The following is a 5688-nucleotide window of genomic DNA, read 5'->3' on the forward strand; positions in this document are numbered from 1 at the left end:
CCATTTTACACTTATTTGCTATATAAATTTTTCTGTGTTGTATTTATCATATAGTCATACAAATCACCTTTAATTTTCTCCATATCCAGATGCCTGTATCCAGTTTGGCTCCACAGCTGGATCAGGCACTCAGGATATGAACAGCTTGATAGCTTGAACTGTTTTGGAGCACCCAGCATGGGTACCGGATCCTGTCTTTTAGCTCATTCTTGACTGTTTGACCTTGCTTTAACACAGGACACCTTGCTCAGCCTGAGGAGGGAACTGGACCTGCCTGTGCTGAATCTACCAGGTTGAGCTGAATCCTCTTGGAAGTCTAGGCCCTGGAGGAAGGGAGGATGGGAGGGTGAGGACAAGAGAAACCCATGGCTGATATGTAAAATTAACACAATTATAAATAAAAATAAAAAAAATAATTACTAAAAATCACTTTAATTTAATATCCTATAAAGAAGCAACAGTTCCAGTCTGGGACATAAGGTCCCTTCAGGACTCAGGCCAACTGGATGTCCTTCTCTACCTCCTCTCCTTGAATATATTGTCAGACATCAGTGGTGTTTGTGCAATAATACAGATTGAGTCTTGGAAATACGACTTCTACATGAGAATATAAAGTTTGATTATAATTTGCACTTCTGTATTCATTCCTTATGAACAAACAACTTGGTAGTCTTTTGTTTATCCTGTGGTATTGTGGTTTACTACTGTTTCTATATGTTCCCCAGAAATAATCTAAGGAGTCACAGACAATAATAACAGAATCCTGTTTTACGTTTGCTTGAAACCTAGGTAAAAGGAAAACAACTTTCAGGATGTACTGTATGTATGCACTTTATTAAAGGAATAATTCATTTAAGTGATACAAAGAAACCATGAGAGGTGAGAAATCCTTGTGGCACTATCTGTACCTGCTTTTTGTATTCCCACAATTATTGAGTGTGGCACTATGTGGTGACTTATCACAGGCCTCAGAAGGGTTGCTAGGAGTGGTATTAATGAATTTGCCTTATTTCTATTTTTTTAAAGAATTCCAGATTGATTGTCTACAATTTCTAACCAAATTCCACTTCCGAATGGAAATTGTTACTTTCTCCTGGTCGTTACGTTATTGGTGATACATGTTGATTTCTATATTTAAAACCTTTCTGATTTGAGTGAAATGGATTAAGACAAATCATTATCTCTACTCTCTGGTGCCTAAGATATTTGACATTGTTTCATATATGTATTGACCTATCCATATTCTTCTTTGGACTAATCATCTGTTGTTAATTTTATTTTTAATTATGTTTTTTTGAACAGTTCTCTGTGTAGCTTGCACCTTTCCAGAATCTTAGCGCTTTACCCCAGGCTTGGCCTCAAACTCATAGAAATCTGCCTGGCTCTGCCTCCAAAGTGCTGGGATTAAAGGTATGTACCACCACTGCCCGGCTGATGGGTTTAATTTTTCTATAAGCTGATTTTATCATTTGGTTATTGTGGGTTAAAGTTTTGGTTTATTGTAGATTCTTCATACTAATATCCATCAAACATACACTTGGCAAAGATTTTCTCCTGTTTTCTACTAAACATTTAAAAATATCTAATACCGTTTGTCATCAAGTAATGCCAAATTAATTATGATTTGAAACTACATCTCAACCAAGGAAGGATGGATAATACTGAGAAAATAATGACAGCAAATTCTACCAATGTGTCTGAAGTGGAATCTTTCATCATTGTTGGTTGGAAAGTTAATGCAGATGCAATGGAAATCAGTGTGATGGATACTCAAAGAAATAAAATTTAAAGTGGAAATAAAAATATTCACAACAATTATGGAATAGAATCTTCCTCGATGTCCATGTACTGATGAAGAGAAAATAGACATATGGTAAATATACACAGCTCAATTGCACTTGACAGTGAAAAAAAAGGAAATCAATTTTCATGATAATCGGTAAAACCCAGAAACATTTTTGAGTGAGGTAACCCAGGCTCAGAAAGGCAAACTTCACAGTTTCTCACTCATATGAGGATCTTGCTTTTAAAGCTTTGATGAATGGGTTTTAATTTGGTATGGTTATATATACTTGTATAACTTGAAAACCACTTATAATAGGCAGATCCAATGTGAATTTTAAATAGTTTTGTCAAATAATATCTGGGAAATTTTCATGGTGTATGTAATATACTTTAATGATAACCAAGCTCAATCAATGCCACCAGACACTTCCCAGAACCATAAATAATTCTCCCTCCCATGTTCATGTTCACTTTTCATTTAACTAAAACCCACGACACAGTCCAACTAGTGCTATAATGTGCCCTTGTGTGCAGGGCCATCCTCTAGGGCACGGAGAACTTATCAGATTCCATCCTTACAAAGAAGACTGACTCTCCCTCAGTAGCAACATCTATTAAAAGATTCCAGCCAGGGATAGGACCTTTCTGCCATTCATGCTGGAATTTTGGACTAGCTTGATTTTGTGTAGGTGGTGTGTAAAAAGCCACTGTTCCTATGAAACCAAATGTCCAGTGGTTGTGTCACATCTGGAGTGTCAACATTTCACAGAACTCCTTCCCATCCTGTGGCTCTTAAATTCTTTCCATTCCCTCTTCCATGATATTCCCTAAGCCTTTGATTGGAAGTTAATGCAGATGACCTATGTACTTACTTTACAGTGTTAACATGTCTTCCCTGTGAGAAATGATTTCTCACATTTAGAGGTCAATGAAGGAAAACTCTTTAATAATAGCACATAACTATTTCTGGTTAATTTCAGAAAGAGATCCAGCCTCTCAGACAGAGACATTTACCACCTTATATAGACCTGTGACTTATACGATCCACACATACCGCCATCCTTGAATCTCTTTTAGGTCCCAGGTTAATCTTTGAACAATTTAAACAGAGCCAGCAGACTGTAGAGATATGCTCAGGATCATTTCTTAAGCACACTTTTGTGGTTCTTTTCCAACAGTTGTTACCTAGGATCATGTTGCCCACCTGGAATTATATGGAAAAGGACTTAATGGTGGTGTCATCTGCTCTGGCCAGAGCTTCCCTATAGAGGCATATTCTTTAATTGGGGAAAGAGCTCAGTGGCTGGTTATAAATCAAAATAGTCTTCTTTTGTTTGTGAAATTGGAGCCTCATTGCCGGTCATCCCTCATAAGCAAACATTACAGGAAGTTGTTCCTAGAAACTCTAAAATTCAATTATGCTACAAACTTTTCTAGTAAGCCAGGTCACTGTACCACTCATCTTACCATCAGACTAGTGGCCGTGTTCCTTCCGCTAATTTCTATTTTCTGTAACTTATGGTTTTCTAAGTTAGTTGATGTTGAAGCCTTCATAGCATCAATTTTATTACTTCAGGTTTCTCCTGCATCACTTCTGTGTGCTCAGAGTCACATATTCTCAGTGTGTGCACAAGTTATGAGTTAATACAGTTTTTCCGATCCATGGGAAGAAAAACTTCTCTGACCATGTTTGACAGCAACGCAAACCTACGTGTGTGAACATAGATGTGTGGAAGGCAGTGTGACAGTGCTGCCATTTGAAACAGAAATACCAGCAGTTTTTCTATCCCTAGGGCCCATGACCTTCCCAGACATGGACTTCCAACAGAGCTACAATATCAGATACTCAGTCCCTCCTGTGGGACAAACCTCAAACACACGAAGAAAGTCGTTCATCACCCCGATAAACATCATGCCACTATTGAACCTGTGGTGTCATCTCACTGGTAGCTTGATATTGGCAGCACCAACCTAGACCTATAAGAAAACATAAGTCACTGTGCTGTTGTTTTGTTTTGCTAAAATCTTTGTTCTCGAGCTCCCCAAGGACACAGGCTACTGCTGTTGTTCTTGGTTATTCCCCAGATCAAGATGGTAAGACCTCCTTCGTTAAGAAGTCATACATTCTGGATACAGGACACAAGTCACTCAAGCTGGAATGGATTTGGAAATGCCCTTCTTGTGGACTGACGTTTGTATTTCCAAAAGAGCCTATGCAGAGCACAGAGGATGAAAAGTCATCAATCGTGTTTCCCAGATGTGCACAATCTACAACACTTACTTGGCAAGACAGATGTGTTCACTGTCAAACTACTGGCAAGGCTCTTTTGGGGTAACCAAACTTTCTTTTATTTGAAATTGAACACTGAGACAAAGGAGGTAATACATTCCTGGTTGCTATTTTTTTCACTAAAAATAAAATTTTTATAAATATTTTCTGATCACAGTTCTCCACTTATATCCTCTTGAATCTAATCTTACTCTCTTATTTATAAAACAAATAAGCAAATAAAACAAAACTTAAACAAACAATAATAGAAGAAAATGTAAAAAACACAAGAAGCATAGACACACACACAACACCAACAAAAGCAACAACAGAAAAATCACGATAAGCAAAAGACAAAGTAAAAACAAAAAATAAAACAAAGCACAAAAAAATGACAAACAACCAACTACCATCCACCAAACCCTAACAAGGCATATGAGACAAAACATCTAAAAATATCGAGTTGTTTTATGTTTGCCCTTTGCCGCTGGGCATGGGGCTTGCCCTTAGTTGTGGCTTATGTGCTCACAGAGATGCTATTGGAAGAATCTATTTTCCCTTTCTCTACAGTTGTCATTTGGACATATCCGTATTAGGGATGGGGGCTTGTGTTACCTTTTCTTCTCAGCACTGGGGCCTCACATAGCTTGTACCTGTGCAGGACTTTTTCATTCTGCTGTACTCAGTGATTTCATGTGTGTCAGTCCTGTTGTATTGGAAAACAGCTCCATTTTCAGGTGTTTTCAATTGCCACTGGTCCTCATATTATTTCTCCCACACCTTCTGCATTGATCCCTGAGCCCAGCGTGGGGGAGTTTGATGAAGACCTTCCATTTAGGACTGAAAGTACACAACTGTGGAGGGCTAAGCGCTAAATGAAACATGGAGAGCAGCTTCTCTGAGGGTTAAGGTACATCATGGAAGATGGGATGGATAGATTGTAAGATCCAGAACAGGGAGAAGAATGCCACAAAATGTTATCTTTTGATGTGGCAAGGCCATCACAACCAATAACATTTAGAGGAATTGGGCACCATGCGTAGGAAGTTGGTTCTTGGCCGCATAAAATAGCTAGCTCAGCATGAGGCAGGAGCAAGCCAGTCAGCAGCTCTAGTTTATCAGTTATTTTCACAGAAATTATATGCATTTTTGTAATATCTGTGCTTTGTATAAGTGGTATTTGCTTTTGTCTTGAAGATAATTTTAATATAAATGTCTGTAAATAACAAAACTAGGTTTAGGGTGCTGCCTGTTGTACGTTGTACAGGGATCTGGGACCCCAGAAGCATTAAAACAATGTGGCTTTACCTCCCATGTGATTGAAGCAAAAATGTCTACAGGACACATCAAGTAGAGCAGAGACTCACTCATGTCTAGCCTTTTCATATTGTACATGAGGATACTTCTGACTCTTCATGTTGAGCAAGGGCATGATAATGATTGGGTAAAGTTAAATGGATGGTTTTCCTCATTGTTCACAAGAATCATACATGAAAGTATGTACCTTTGAATCACACATTTTATGAGGTAAAGGTGCTCTCACACAGAGAAGCTGATCTATGAAAATGACAGCTTTTCTTTTGATATGGAGGTGATGAATGGAAAACAAGTAACTGTTGTCTCCTTTGCTGTCA

This window comes from Onychomys torridus, unplaced genomic scaffold (genome assembly GCF_903995425.1).
Source record: "Onychomys torridus unplaced genomic scaffold, mOncTor1.1, whole genome shotgun sequence".
Classification (NCBI taxonomy): Eukaryota; Metazoa; Chordata; class Mammalia; order Rodentia; family Cricetidae; genus Onychomys; species Onychomys torridus.